Here is a 16,616-nt window from a genome sequence, read left to right on the forward strand (position 1 = left end):
GTTAATAGTACAAGTATAAGAATGTTCTTTTATGAATTATAACAAACGTACAACACTAATACAATGCATTGATAATAGGGTGGTATTTGGGGAAAATACACCTAATGTAAACTAAGGACTATAGTTAGTACTATATTAATATTTGTTCATCAGTTGTAACAAACGTACTGCACTAATGCAAAGGGTCAACAATAGGGGGGTATATGGGAACACAATTCTTTTTACATGATTTTTCTGTAAACCTACAACTTCTCTATTTAAAAAAATTAAATAAGAGAAGGAAAGGAGGGAGGGAAGACCCTAAGATTGGGTTATAAACATTGAGCTATAACAATTTGCATCTGGCAGACAGGCCCGCAAAGAAAAGTTGCACTGGTCTATTAATCAGAGCTGGAAACAGCAGTTCAACGTTTGGATCCTTTAAGAGTCAAATGGGTGCGACAAAGCCATAGACAACTGAAGCCATTAAATTGTTTGCCTAGGTGTTGTTTTAACCCCAGGATTAAAGCTTCCTGCCCTCAGAGAGTAATTATTAGTGCTACAGTTTAATCTAACGGTGAGTTAATTATCACAATGTGACACTGATTCTACGCGGAAATAATTTTACATTCCTAATAAATCATCTACAAAGGCGTTTTCACTCAACCCCCACCCCCCGACTGAATACTGTATCGAAGTATTAGTGCTCTCTCCATTGATTGACGTACGTTTCGACCATCCTACGACAGAAAGTGAGACCGCCGGGAAACTAATGTCCAATCAGGAGGCAGCCACAGCGTCAGGGGCGGGTCTTATGGGAACGGCCCGCCGCAGGGTAGGCGGACTTGCGAAGGAATAAAGATGGCGGACTGAGGTTTACCGTGGCGACCCGGCCCTCGGGCCGGGACGGGTGGGCCCTTGGGCAGACGAGAGTCTGTTGGATCGTGGGGGTAAGCCAAGAAACCAACGAGGGAAGAACGAGTACGCGGTGGGGCAGTGGCGCGGCCCATCCCGGGTTGAGGGGTGGGAGCGCGCGGAACCTACCCGCAGCCTGCTAGGGCGTCAGCCAGGTCGGGGTTTCTGTCCTCGGCTGCCCAGGGCGGTCCACTTCCGGGCCGTGTCGCGCTCCCCACTTCCTCTTTGACCTGCCACCGCCCTTGTCAATGTCTTGCCTTTGGCTACCTTTGTGGTTTCGGCCTTGCTCTCTTGTGACCCGACCCACCGGGTGAATGGCAGCCGCTGCGTCGGCCATTGATTTGTTTTTTTGAAGAATGTCTTCGTTTTATTGATTGATTTACTATTGGTTTATTTGTGCCCCTCGCCTTATGGCTTCATGCCTGCTCTTGTCTGAGGGTCTTGTATCAATCGAGGCCTGTCGCAGCCCTGAATCTTTTGTGTGCCTGTCCTTTTGACCTTGAAATTTGGTGTAACAGGTTCTCCCCCAACTTTTGTGTTTGTGTATCCTGGACATTTTCTCGCGAACGCTACCATATCCATTCATTCCCACTCCCACCTCGCAAACTTTTATGATCTGAGTAAGCAGCTTTATCCTTGGGTGTCCGGACAATTATTGCTGAATGGCGCATTAATCTCGGCTAACGTTATTTCTTGGTAGAATTCATCGTTGTTAGTTGCTTCTCCAGAACTGAAGAAGTTCGCGTACTATATTTATTTTTTTATAGATAGAAGGAGAAACAGTTTGGGGAAATATTAGTGTGTAATTTGACTAGTGTGGTGAGGTTGCAGACCACGTGATACTACTGTCAGGCATTTATATTCGGTTGTGTAACTTTATAAGAGATCTCTCTTTTTTTGTAATTTGGGTTGTTAATAACCTCTCATTAAGTCTTTTCAGTTAAATTCTGAAAAAGGTTCTGATACGTTATTAGGTTCCTGAATCGGTGAAGTCTATTTAAAATTGTGACACATTAGTTGGGTCTAGTTCTAAAGACATTTCATTATACATCTCGAAAGCATCGTAGAGATGAATGCTTCTAGCAGATTATGTGCTCTTTGCTGGTCCTGAATTTAGCAGAGCTGAAAATACGAGGTAAAGAAGCACTTCTAAATAAGACCATTCTGTGCTTTTGTCAGTAGTTTTTTTTATCTCCTCTAGGAGAAAAAAAATGAAAATATGGGGCAGAGAAAAGGAATGGAACGTTCTTCCTATCTTACAGACATTTGAGAAGAGTGGTCACTACATTAAAGTAGAGGACTATAAACTACTGGAAATGTTATGGGCAGTTGTACATTTTGGAGGGGGAGAAGGTTCATACTTTCATAGAATTCTCAAAAAAGCTTAAAACCACTGCTTCAAGAGTTTTGACTTTTTTTTAAATTAATGGTTGTGGAGGTAGAGAGTCACTTCGTTTTTGGTTCTTCATTTAAAGTTGTTTTGTGATAGTGATTTTTTTTAGAATAACTTGGTTCAATAGGATAATTTTGCACACTAATTCATAAAGCACCAGTAAAGGCTATATATCTTTAACTTACTTTTTTTATTTTCAGGTTCAGTTTTCCCTGAGCCTTAGGTGCTTTTATATTTTCTTCATCTTGAAAAGAAAAAATTGTGAACTCAGGACTTGGCACAGTAAGTAACAGTCAGCTAACTATTCCCAATACTAGTTAAGCAGTGTGAATATAGCTATATAGAAGTAGAATAATAAACCATTAGCTTCACAGGTGACTGACAAAAATGATTGCAAATTACTGATATTTAAGTAAGTCTTTAATTTTTTTCAACAAAAACAATGTATTAATTTTAAAAAAGAAAGAAAAACTTACACTTGCCCCAACACACAATAAGTTTGGGGAACATAAAGAAAAAATATATAGGTTTAATGAGATGAAAGGAAATCAGCTTTTAAAAAACAATGTTACTACTTAAATTTCATAATATATTTACTTGTTTAAATTATAAGCAAATGTTAGATAAAATAATTGATAACTCAATCTTTAATTTCTGATGTTTTTTAGTACACTTTTAAGATTCCCACTGGGCAAGTATTGGTATCTTTTGAATTTACCACAGAAGTAAAGTGAGTTCTTTTGTTCAAAGAACAATAGGTGATATATATATATATTTTTTGATATATGCTTTTTTGGGGGGGGTACATGGTCCAAGAATCAAATCCAGGTCTCCCGCATTGAAGGCGGGCAGATATATGCTTTCTTAATTGACCTTAATCTTATCTACAAAACAACACTTCATACCTACCTAGTCATATACCTTGATTGTATTATATAAAAATCATTCTGTATGTAGCAGGTTTAAGGCTGAAAAATCTTGTGTGTGTGTATAATATATATATATATTTCAGTATTAAGGAAAGGATTAAAAACTAAATGGTGCAACATGCCCTTTAAGGTGATAGTCTTTACGATAGGCCTTTGGAGTATAGGCTTTATCATTGGATTATAACCTTGATTAGAACCAGGTAGACAATAATAGAAACTTGACATTGATATAGCACAAGATGGACAGCAATCTAAATATCCATCCATAAGGAAATAATTTTAAGAAGTTGTGGTGCTTCTATACTTATAAGGTAGCCTTAGTTCTGATAAAGAGTCATCTTTAAGATACATTAAAAAAGTAGGGTACTAAACAGTGTGTATTGTGTGCTTCCATTTGTAAGGGGAAATAAACCTTATACAGATATTATGTATTCATACAATATCTCTAAAGGAATATGCAAGAACCACTATACCCTATTTTCCTTTTTAAATGTCATATCCTGTACATATACATATATTACCTACTTAAATAGTTTAAAATTTTCAAGTAAATGATTGTAAAAATTCAGAAATGGATAGCTCAATACTACCTGATTGTAGCACAATGTTAGAACACTGAATGAAGCTAAATGTGAGAATGATAGCGGGAGAGGCCTGGGGGCACAAATGAAAACAGAAGGAAAGATATACGATAAAGACTGAGGTAGTATAATCTAGGAGTGCCTAGAGTGTATAATGATAGTGACTGAATGTTCAAATTTAAAAATGTTTTTGCATGAAGAGCAAAGGAATGTCAATACTGCAGGGTGTTTAAAATAGATGGTAATTAATATTTCAAAACTTTAATTTATGTGTGAGACTAAAGCAAAAAATGTTTATTTGGTACAAAGTTTATATTTTGACTAGTGCATTTCCTAATATAACTTATGTAGACAGCTTAATTGAATACCATAAGTAGATGGAACCTTGAGTAGGGCATGAGATTTTGTAAGTTTGTCCAGAGTGATGCCCCAATAAATCCCAGAGTGATTTGAACAGTGAATAAAAAAATATTTGCAAAGCCCCCTTGGGGGAATAGCGAGAAAGGGGGAAAACTCAACTTCCCCAAGTGGAGAACTGTTAATATTCTCACAAGCAGTGGGGACAACCAGAGCAGTAGGTGGAGCACTCAATCTGGGGGGTTGTTCGTATGAAACTTAACCCTGCAAAGAATAGGCTAAGCCAACTTAAAATTAGGCCTAAGAGTCACCCCCAAGAGAACCTCTTTTGTTGCTCAGATGTGGCTTCTCTCTCAGCCAACATGACAAGCAAACTCACTGCCTGCCCCCTCTCTATGTGGGACATGACTCCCAGGGGTGTGGACCTTTGTGGCAACGTGGGACAGAAATCCTTAAATGAGCTGGGACTCAGCATCAAGGGATTGAGAAAACTTTCTCGACCAAAAGGGGGAAGAGTGAAATGAGACAAAATGAAGTGTCAGTGGCTGAGAGATTCCAGAGTCGAGAGGTTATCCTGGAGGTTATTCTTACGCATTATATAGGTATCATCTTTTCAGTTAACATGTAATGGAGAGGCTGGAGGAAACTGCCTGAAAACATAGAGCTGTGTTCCAGTAGCCATGTTTCTTGAAGATAATTGTGTAATGATATAGCTTTCACAGTGTGACTGTGTGATTGTGAAAACCTTGTGTCTGATGCTTCTTTTGTCTATGGTATAGACAGATGAGTAGAACATAATGGATTAAAAATATATAATGGGAACAAATGTTAAAATAAATTTAGTATGTTGAAATGCTAGTGATCAGTGAAAGGGAGGAGTAAGGGGTATGGTATGTATGAATTGTTTTTGTTTTCTTTTTATTTCTTTTTCTGAAGCAAATGTTCTAGGAAGTGCTCATGATGATGAATGTACAACTACGTGATGATATTGTGAGTTACTGATTTTATATCAAGAATGGAATGATCATATGGTAAGAATGTTTGTGTTTGTATGTTGTTATGTTGAATAAAAAAACTTTTATTCAAGTAAAGGAAACAAATATTTGATAAATGAATGAGAACTTGCATTTTTTCTCAGGCAATGTTAGGCCTCTTTCATGGCTGCTTGAAGTTTTTATGATAAGTGAGCTTTTGCCAGGACAAACAGTCCTAGAGAAAAAAAGCTGAAGCCACAGTTCTCTGATCTTGCTTCAGAAGTCACTACCACCTCTGCCACTTTCCATTGGCCATATAGATCAACCTTTATTCTTTGTTGAAGCAGACTATAAAAGGGCATGAATACTAGGCGGCAACAATCATTGGAGGCTCACTACCGCAAGAAGTCCTTTCACTTACAAGCCAGCTATCCTACAAGCTACATTGAAACCTGTTTTCCCTTTCCATTCTGTTAATAAACTAGATTTTGTAACCTCCTTTATATAATCAACAGCATGAAACAAGAAACTTCAGAGAACCAGAAGTGCTTAGTGGGAAGTGTATTTGTCCATTTTGTACATCAGAATGTTTAGTTCTAGCTTCCTCACATCACTCCAGAACCCATGTCTATTAAGTTTTTAACTCATTTTTACCAAGTATGTTGTTTAGTACCCTCCTATTCATTTATTCAACACATTTTTATTATGTGCTGTTCTAAATGCTTGTGATTTACCAGCAAACAAAATAGGTCTCTGGCCTTGTGCAGTTTACATTCTGGACAAGATAGTAAATGAGAAACATAATTACTTTACATAGTAGGTTAGGTAGTATTACGTGCTGTGGGGGGAAAAAAAGTAGAGCAGGGTAAAAAGGACTGGGAGTATGTGGGTAGGATGGGAGGAAGGATATCATTTTAAATAGATGTCTAGGGTAGGCCTTATTGAGATAATGGCAATTGAATAAAGACTTGTGGATGAGGAGTTAACTGTGTAGATATGGAGGAGGAAAGCAGAAGGAATAACCAGTTCAGAAACTGAAAGAGCAGGTCAAATACAGTGGTGTTTGGAGCCTAATGAAAGAGTAGGGGGTGGGGATGGGATCAGAAGAAATAATGTGGAAGGGGGAGGTACAGATTTTAAGGGAAATTGTAGATCATCGTCAGAACTTTTGCTTTTCTGCCACACTGCTGTTCGGTCAGCCATTCTCAGGGAATTGTAATTTTGCAGTGTATGATGTACACATATACATGTGTATACTGTTTAAAATGTGTAAAATTGAAGTCATGTTTGAGATGTGAAACATGGGCATTCTAAAGAAAACAAGCTTATGATTTTCCAGCATTATTGCATAATATTAAAATATAGATTGGGGGATAAGATTTATATATCATGAAGGTATGCATTTTTATTAGTTGGTACTGCTGAAGGTTTTTGTTTGTTTGCTTTTTAAGGAATCAAGACCCATACTTTATTAATAAAAGGTGCCCTTTTTTAAAGCTTCTTTCACATCTTGCTCGGTTTATATAGAATTCTTTCAGATGTTTACTTCTGAAAAGAACTGGCTGGAAAAGAACTTTCTCCCACGTTACTGCCAATTATCTTGCCATTAGAATTTAACTGCTGAACAGCCCAGTGGCTGCTGTGAGCTTTGAATTAGCCTCAGTAAACTTCCATAATGAAGCAGTCTTGCTTCCATTGGTTGGAATCTTTTACTTCCTTTGCTACTTTTGCAACTTTTGAAGTTTTCCTCTTACTGATTTGATTCTGACTTAATTTGCATTTACCTTCCCTAGGTTTTCGATCAGAACCCTGTCTTAAACCAGAAGAGGTTATTATTTATGGTTTAGTTTAGAGTGGAGGTATTTTTTAATGTTTATGATAGACTAAAGACAGTGGAGTGGGAAAATTAACTAACCGGTTATATTGACCATTTTGTTAGCTAAAATCATTTATTTAAGCTTAAAAGCTTTCTATTAAAATAGAAAGATATGGTTTATTTTGCACATATGTTCGAGTTAACAGCTTTATGTTTAGCAGCAATGAACTGAGTATATTCAGTGCTTTCACATGCTTGCATTTTGTGGTCATGGTACAGAAAAGATTTATTTATGTTATGTTTTACAAAATTTTTACTGTTCGCTGTTCATTGATTTATGTAGGTAATTGACGGCAATTCAAAAGTAAGATGATGTATTACATATTTATGTACCAGATTTGGATTACAGTACTGTTTAAATTCAAATGTTTTAAATAGAATAATAATTTTATGACTATCAAAAACTAGGAGTATGTTTTTCCATTTTGCTTAAGAGGTAATTGAAATATCTCATTTTATATAATACAGGTTTTTATATAAATCTAGTTTTTTTGTATTGTGCTTATAGTATTTTTTCTGGCTACTACTCTCTTTTCTCATAGCCAAACTGAATTCGATGTTCTGCTTGAATATTTTATTTAGACAATGTGTACTCCAAAGTAGGTTTTTTCTTTGTGTATTTAAAAATATATATTTAAAAAATAAATTCATGCAAAAATACCTGTCCTAAATTCCTGTTTTTAATTTATTTTGTGTTTCCAGGTATTTCTATATCATCTTGGAGTGGAGAACCCCACTTCTTTTATCTAGCCACTTCATGTTCTTGAAATGTGGATATCTCTTCTCTACTCTTTGCCTGCATGATTTGGAATTTGAAAAAGGCCACTTATCTTTTTGTTTCACTTCTCATATTCAACACAGCGAAGCCCCTATGATGCAGTCATCTTGCCCACTTGTCCAGGAAGAAAGTAGCAACTGACATGGGTTTTCTGCTGCTCTTTGCTTAATTGTAAAGAAACTATTTTGCAAACTCGAATCTGTTTAAATTGCAACAGGTGCTTACCTGGTGATATTTGTGAATTCTTTTTGTTTCAAACAAGAAGACTGAAAGCAAGTATGAATGACTTCAGGTTTTTTATCGTCTTCCAGTCTTAGCCACTATCATAAAAAGCACAGCTGATACTACAGCAGGAAATTACAAATATATGTCCCAGTTTGGAAAGAAAGTTATGAAAAATTTATATATGTTTATATGTTTAAATCTAACTCATCCCATGACAGAGATTTGCTGACTAAGAATAAAGGTCCATTTTGTAGTTAAACCTTTGATGTGAGAAAGAAGCATAAAGACAAGATATTACAAGGTTAAATTCCTTTGTGAATAACTATCAGGTCTCTGTACAGTTACACATTTTTGCATCTGTAAATTCACATTTTTGGATTAGATGAAGAGAAGGAAGCTGTGGTACTTTTCTCAGAGGTATTTGGACATTTGGTATTTTAAATGTTTTTTTCTTTTTCCAAGGAAGGATCAGATTATGCAGACGTTAACCCTGTGAATACACACTTGGTTTCAGTGAAGGGGTGGTAAAAGAAAACAAAACACATTTGAGTCCAGCGATGGAATTACCTCCTTAGGATGACAGGCTGCTATATTCCAAATTATGTCCTCCTTTTTTTTGGAGTTTTATGTAGCACTTGAGGCTGGGTTTTCCATGCTGCTAATACTAGAAGAAAACTGGCATAAGTGGTTGTTCATTTCAGAAGATGTGATGGACCGTATAATATTACCTGCCTTCAACTGTGGACATAGAAGAACAGGGGAAAAAAAAGAACAAGAAAAGTTTGCACATAACTCCTTTCTAAGCAAAAGAAGCAAAAATACCTTACACAGCTCTGTTAGACTTTTTGGTGTTTTACATTTTATTGCTCCATTTCTTATAAAAGCGTACATAACTTTTTTCTCTGACCAACATGAGTACTTAGATATTTAGCCTATTTTTCTAGATGATAGCTATAATATTAGACTGAAAAAGCTGGGACTCAGGTAACTCTTTTCCCAGTTGAACTGACTTCTCATTAGGAAGTGGCCCCAGAAGCATTGTTCCTAACTTGTGACTGAATCAGTGTAGATTCAGAAGAAATGTTGTATCTGAGAAAAACCTTTAAACAATAAGAAAAAATAGTTCCAAAAAGAAATAAGAATCTTCCTTTTCTTTCCTTAAAAACTTTGCCATATGGTGAACAGTCTGTAGTGGAAAGCTGTTCTTCCTTCTGAATCCATAGAAGACCATTGTATGAATTGCCAGGTCTTTACATAAGTAGAAACTTTTTTTCTATTGTGAATAGAGAAAATTTTAAATTTAGATAAAATTTAACAGATAAATCATCTCTTTGTTCTATGAATGTTTACCCAGAGCCATGCTTGCTTTGATACTGGGATTTGGGCCAGATTTTCCAAAATTTGATAGTAATAGAAATGGCCAAAAATGGGGAATGTTGTGTACCCTAATGATAGTCCAATTGGTCAACCAGTTTGAATTGTATAGGCTAAAGTAATTATATAATGTAGAGAAAGTAATATTTACTTTGAGGACAATTACTAAATGGTAAAGCAATAGAATTAATGTTGTTTAAAGGTTACTTAAATTTTCCTCTCAGTGACCTCCCAGCCACTTCCTGATGTTTTTCTTTAGTATTCTGGATTTGTTAAAATACAGAATGAAACTTACATAACATGGGTCCCACTAGAGTGTTCAGAATATCATAAGGAAGATTTGCATTTTTCAAATGCCTGTTAGCCATCTCCATGTCCTTTTGGCTGCTTATTGGACAGGATCATTTGGTAGGGGATGAGTCACTGTCAGCGCACTAGTGAAACCAGCTTTCACCCACTTGTTTGAACAGGTATAAGACCCGTCTTTTCACAGTTGCTTTATAATTTCAGTTAACAGCTAAATGAACCACTGTTTGATGCTCCCTATGAAATTGTTCCTGCATCTTCCATGATTATCACTTGGTGGCATTTAACAGAATGGAAGTACTGCATTATTGCAGTTGTACTTGCCTAGTATATACTTAATAACATCTTTTTTTTTTTTCTTTTGGCTTTAATTTAGTTCTCTTCCTGGTGGTAAAAGCTATAATTTTAGGCAGGACTGTTCCTCACTGTAGCTGTGCCTACTTCCTTTCTTTGTTCATTTTTGTTAGTGGACAGTTTTTCTTTTGAAAATTTGAACGGGAATGTGCAATAGAAATATATATATATATATGTATATTTTAATACTTGTGGACAAAATGTTACAAGTTGTTTAAGAACAACAAAATCACCAATGTCTTCCATTTTGAGATGTGTATAGTTTTGTAAGCATTAGCGCTTGGTAGCAAACTGTAGTGACTTGTTAGGAGTTAGTGCATGATCCTAGTAGTAATTTTTAAGCTTCAGGATGAATTGATAATAATTATCAATAGTGTAAAAAAAGTGGAAAATCTAGAACTTTTTTCTAAATATTTGAACCTGTGATAGTCTCCTGGGGAAAGGAGATTAAGGCCAAAAAGACTCACTTATGAATAGAAATGTGGGTTCATAATATGAAACATTTTGAGGATATTTAAGCTTTCCAAAGGTTTCTGGAAATGGACTGTCTTTGACAGTTTTATGAAATCTCAAAAGAGAAGCCATTTCATGATACTGCTTTACTCCTTAGGTGGAAGTGAGAGTGTTTCTTCACACTGTATGCCTTTTAGGTTTATTTTTCCACTCCTTTTGCATCAAGAAATTATTTTAAATTTTGCTTGTCTTACTGAGATGCTATGTTACTGCTTCTGTGAGTGCTTTTCTAATCTCCAAATCATTTACAGCAGCGTGCTATGCTTTATGCAAAGAACACTTTGTCAGTAGTTCAGTGCCCCAGATTATGAATTTGTTATATGCTCTTCCTATTGCATTGATGGGATTCGAGGCCCTTAGATGAGAATTGGAAATGTAGCTAAATGGAGTCCACCTAGGTTGCCATATAATAAATGGACTCTTTTCCTTGGCTGTCTAAGCCTTGGACTGCATTTGCTTCCTTCTACTTTCTCTGCCGAAAAGCATTTGTTTTGTTTTGAAAGCATAATAAAGCTTTCTGTGAAAGGAGTTCCTACTTTGAAAGTTGCCTTGAGAACTTGGACATGGCAGTTTTGTGAAGTGATTTTAAAATCTTATTAAGAGTCCAGGATTTATTGACATAGAATCTGTAGTTAGTATGATAGAAAATACCAAAAAACAAACAAACAAAAAACCCGCATTTTTAAAAATGTGATGTATCTCATGTGAAGAAGCAAGCTTGAACAAGTAGACCCTTTGGCAGTAGATCCCCAGGCCCCATGTTTATCTTCTCATAGTGTACTTAAAGTAGGTGTAGTACTCTTGGCTCAAGTAGTTTAGTGCCTGCAAGAATCCACTTCTGAAAAGTGTTTTTTAAAATTGTAAATACCTCTGAATAGGTAATGAATGCAAAATAGCACAGTATGTAGGGAAAGATATTTCCTGTTGCAAAAAAAAAAAAAGCCATAAAATAATAATTTTCAAGAGGTAAAATTTTAGCAGCAATAACAGTTTTGCATGTTTAGTAAATTGCATTAGCAAGGTCGTACAGAAGAATAAGCGTAACCACTTGAGTTTGTGCGACTCTGATCAGTAGCTGCGTAAAAGGAAAAAGATATGTGCTGGGAAAAGAGCATATAGAAGGTCATTTTTTTTGTTTTAAAACAGTATGAATGAATGTATATGAGTTTATGATAGTTTGTGTCTGAGTTAAAGGCTAAAGACCCTATTTGTTTTCTAAAACGGAGGGTTAGAGCTGTTGAACTGAAACCTTTTTAGTGGTTAACCTGAAAACAGATGTACTCTAGCTCCACTGAAGCAATCAGGTGGGGTTTTTTGCTCAAGATGTTTCTTTTAACAATGGCATTTACTTTATAGAATGCCATTACATTTCAGCTTGCTTTCTTCATTTTCCATTGGTTTCCTGGGTGCATTTTTAAAAAGGAAGAAAAAAATATCTGTTGTGTGTTTAGTAATCCTAAACCCAAGAACTTGGACACCTGGCTTTTCTTCATGCTTAAGGTTAGGAAAGTTAGGATTTAAGGTGAAAACCAAAATAATTGATGGGAATAGCTGAATAGTGTATGTTGCTTGCTTCATTAGTAGTAGTAGTTTTAAAACCTGTTTAAGGTAGTTAGGTGTGCCATGGCCTATGGCATATAAATGCAGATTCTGTTAACAAGGACAATTTAGCAGAACAGTTTCTTTTTTGATCTGAGGAGTCACACAGCTCAGCTCACATCAGGACATAATAGTGTAAAGAGTGACTTCTTATTCCCTTTACCTCATGTCCATCTTGGCCATTTAACACCTTGAAGATGGTTCAATTCCTGAAAAGGTTAGATCTACATTCCCTTGTTTTCCTAGGGGGAAAAAATTAAAAGGTGATTTAGATTTCAGAAAGTAGTGCCTCTTGAATATATAATTCCTACTTGGCAACTCCAAAGGGAAGTTTAAACTGGTTATAGCTCCTCTTTAAATGTCCTATGCTGTTGGTTGGTGTTGGAGACATTGGAATAACAAGCAATACTCAACATCGGCAAGGTCTTGGAGACACCATTGCATATCACAGTGATGTTAAAACAGTTCAGTTACTTGGAGAAATTTAAAGGTTATCCTTAACAACCGGGTTAATATTTCTAAATGTTAAAATTTGCCACTGGTTTTTGTAGTTTCGGAGTATGCTGTTAATTACTCTTCAGAGCTACTGTGTTATCCCATTTACTCTTTTTCCAACTGTGATATGCAAAATATGAAGAGACCCTTGGCCTCCAGGAGTTTACATTCTCATGGTGCTGCTGTGCAAGCAACTTGCTTCTAAGCTTCTTAGAACATTGCTTGGCTATTAATTATACCATATTTGGAAGAATCCCTTGGCCAACAGTTTTCAAAAGCAGAGGGCTATCGCTAAATTTCAGGGCATTGATGTTTTGAGTTTACATTTTATTAGCTCTGCTGTTAATAAACTCCTTTCCCCGAGGGAGCTGTACAGGCAGTGCTCATTAATGAGAATCAAATAGGAAACCATTCTACATAAATGTGAGCATCTTCACCATCCCTGTACCACCTATGCTCTTTTATGATATCATTGTCAATAAATGGCCAAGAATACTTACTGCTCCACAGACTGTATATCTTTCAATTTACTTTTTCTTTTCCAGAGTTTTTACATCATTCCCTACCTAAAAGGACCAGATTTGCATATAAGCCTTTTATAATTGAGTTGTGGTCCTAACTTTAAACTTTTTGCATGTGGTTTTTGTACCTCTATTCTCAGTCAGCATTGTGGTAGATGTGGAGAGCCTGCCTGCAGTTCCAAGCAATCACTTCATTAATCTACATTTTCAGTTGAAACTTTGTATCCTAGTAGTTTCCTATAATTCCTCTCAATCAAAGGGTTTACTTTGCATGTTTATTATAATGAATATGGTAGCAGGTCCATAATTCTGATTTTAGAATACTAATCTAATGCATGATAAAAAATGTCCAGTATTAGTGGTTAGTAGTAATTTTATATATGCATTTATTAATAATGAAGCAATAGGAGCTTAAACCAATAGCTTGAGTTTATTGTTTGGATTATCAGTTTTTGTTTTCTAATTAAAAGATTATCTGACTTCCATTGAAAATAGGAGGTAAAAGATAAACAGGGGCAACCACAAACATTCAAACTGTCAGGAATAGGGCATAACAATGCTTACCCTCTTAAACTCTTCCCTGGTTCCATTAGTTCCCAAGCATGTTTAAAAACAAACAAGGTACAAACTAAAAGCATGTTGAATAAATAAATAAGCTGCTACAGCTGTAACAGAAAGGTGCAGAGTTTCAAGAAAGAGTAGGAAAAACCAGTGTAGAGTGCGTGAAATGACCACTGTGGAGTCATAAAATAACTTATGGGGTTTGTCTAATGAAAGTTTTCAGGGATTACAGCAACTATTATAGATGGTATTTGTACTGATCAGCAATAAAGTAGCCCTACAGCAATGGAGACTATATTATGTGATGGGGATAGTCTTAAAAATATGGATGCATCTGTAGTCGTCTCTTTTGTTGTATTGCATTTTTTAATTTCTTTTTTTTTCCTTTTGTGACTAGAGGTTATAAAACGTTGATGGTTTGGTCAGACTGCACAGATTTTTTTGGCCAAAGAAGGGCTGGAGAGAGATTTTGCTTTTCACCATATAACCTTTTGTGCCATTTGAATTTTGAGACTGCACAGTTTTTTGCATTGTGCTCCAAGTAAACAGGAGATAAAATAAATCTTGCTATTTATTTTCTTATTTGATGAAGAAAGAAAAAAGATCTCTTCAGTTCATGTGGTAGCTCAAAATTTCCTTAAGAAGATTCCCGACTTTGAAGTAATTATATGTGATCATGACAAGTAATATACAACTGGAAAGCATTATGTTTGAAAGAGCCATAAAAAGAAAGAAATTAGGAAAGGTGGATGATTTTCACCAGGTCCTTTCCTAGTCTCATGTTTTAGAATTGAAAAATAATTTTGCAGAATTATTTTATACTTTCTTTGCTCTGGGACTTGGTTCCAAATACCTTTGGGAATGTTTAAATGGGATGGTAATCCTCCATTGATTCGAAGTTTGATCTCTACTCATTTACAGGAGGTAAGATGTCATATACCATGTGTAATTTCTCTTTGCCACTTATTGATTTATCTGTCAGCCAGTGAAATCAATAAAAGACTGTTTCTCCAAACTCTTCCCATTATTCCACTAAGACATAGTAAAATAAATAGCACTGCAAAATCAAACATCACAGATTTCTTCAGGAATCCATACTCTTAAACCTTCAGAATAGATAAGTAAGGGTACTGACCATTTTCAGAAGGTTTTGCCTCCTTTGGTGATGGTGTGCTATGCCATTAAATATATTTTCCTCCCAGGAGTAAGAATGAGATTCCTGCAATACATTACCATCAGTCTTTAAAGCAACAACAGTAATTATCTTGGCACTAACTTGAAAGTACCCATCTTTGTAAATGCCCTTCACATGCAGTCACTTGTAATTACTGTCTTGTAACTTTTAATTAGTTGCTGTTCTGCATCCACCATTGCTTTATGTTATAATGTTAAATCTATTGAAGATGTTTGTATTACAAAAGGCAGCTTGTTTTCTATTCTATGCATCTGGGATTTCTGAAGAAGAGATTTTATTTGATGTAAAAAGGAAATGTTATAAGAGTTGGAAACTCTGCACCTATGTATAAATTATTTTTTAAGCAATAAAGCAGCATGAGCTGAGAATGCACTGAAATTTCATTGCCTGTTGTTACTTGGGGTAATTTCAAATAATGAAGTAACATTATGGAGATCGGAGAAGGAGCCTTTACACAGAACTATATGAGGGCAAACTATTTTGGATAACAAGGATGACAGAAGACCCAAGTTTCTTGATGTCTAGTTATGGCAGTTTCTGGAACAGGTGGCCAAATGAACAGAGCAGGCATCTTTTCAAATTTATGACATTCCCGTCTTTTACCAGTAGGGCCAACCTTGGGCTAGGCTTATGAACAAATTTAGTCTTGGGTGAGGAGATAATGAGTTCAGTATCATTATGAATAATGATACAATAACTGTTGCAAACCTAAAGGGCAGGAAGCCCTTCCCATCTCAAATGTAAAGCATTTAAGATGCTTATATATTTAACATACAAATGTTAACTTAGTTAACCAAAGAACTTTTTTTTCAATATTGAGATATTTTTCCACACCATACAGTCCATCCAAAATATGCAATCAGTGGCCCACAGTATCATCACATAGTTCTGTATACATCATCATTTTTACAACGCTTGCTTCACTCCAGAAAAAGAAATAAGAAAAAAAAACATACATCCTATACCCCTTACCCCTCCTCATTAACCACCAGTATTTCAATCTACCCAATTTTTTACCCCTTATCTCCCCCTATTATTTTTTGTCCTTATTTTTATTTTCCTCTGTCCATACACTGGATAAAGGGCACATCAGCCACAAGATTTTCACAATCACATGGTCACATTATAAAGCCATATAGTTAAACAATCATCTTTAAGAATCAAGGCTACTGGAACACATTTCAGTGGTTTCAGGTACTTCCCTCTAGCCACCCCAATATACCATAAACTAAAAGGGATATCTATGTAATGCATAAGAGCTCCAGGATAACCCCTCAGCTCTGTTTGAAATCTTTGAGCCACTGAAATTTTGTCTCATTTCTCTCTTCCCTGGCCTGGTCAGGTCTTATCCCTGGAGTCATGTCCCAAGATGACAGGGAGATTTACACCCCTGGAAGTCATGTCTTACATAGAGGGTAGGGTAGTGAGTTCACCTGCTGAGGTGGCTTAGAGAGGCCATGTTTGAGCAACAGTGAGGTTATCTGGGGGTGACTCATAGGCATAATTATAACTAGGCTTAGCTGCTTCTTTGCAGGAATAAGTTTCATAGGGTTAAACCCCAAGATTGAGGGCTCACCCTATTGAATTGGTTGTCCCCACTGCTTGTGAGAATATCAGCCAAAGAGGTTTTAACACAAGTAGAAGTGGTCCTTCTCTGGCTTAATTTCAGGGAAAAGGAAAGGAGTTTTTCA

General features: G+C 36.0%; 1 long non-coding RNA gene across 1 annotated transcript; it reads left to right on the top strand.

Moving 5' to 3' along the window:
- The first annotated feature begins 764 nt into the window (after positions 1 to 764).
- Positions 765 to 15,303, top strand: LOC143655950 (uncharacterized). The gene is made up of 3 exons (XR_013162348.1): positions 765 to 929; positions 2,488 to 2,569; positions 7,707 to 15,303. It is a non-coding gene; the product is annotated as an uncharacterized LOC143655950 (long non-coding RNA).
- The last annotated feature ends 1,313 nt before the right edge of the window (positions 15,304 to 16,616 follow it).

Source organism: Tamandua tetradactyla, chromosome 14 (assembly GCF_023851605.1).
Source record: "Tamandua tetradactyla isolate mTamTet1 chromosome 14, mTamTet1.pri, whole genome shotgun sequence".
Taxonomy (NCBI): Eukaryota; Metazoa; Chordata; class Mammalia; order Pilosa; family Myrmecophagidae; genus Tamandua; species Tamandua tetradactyla.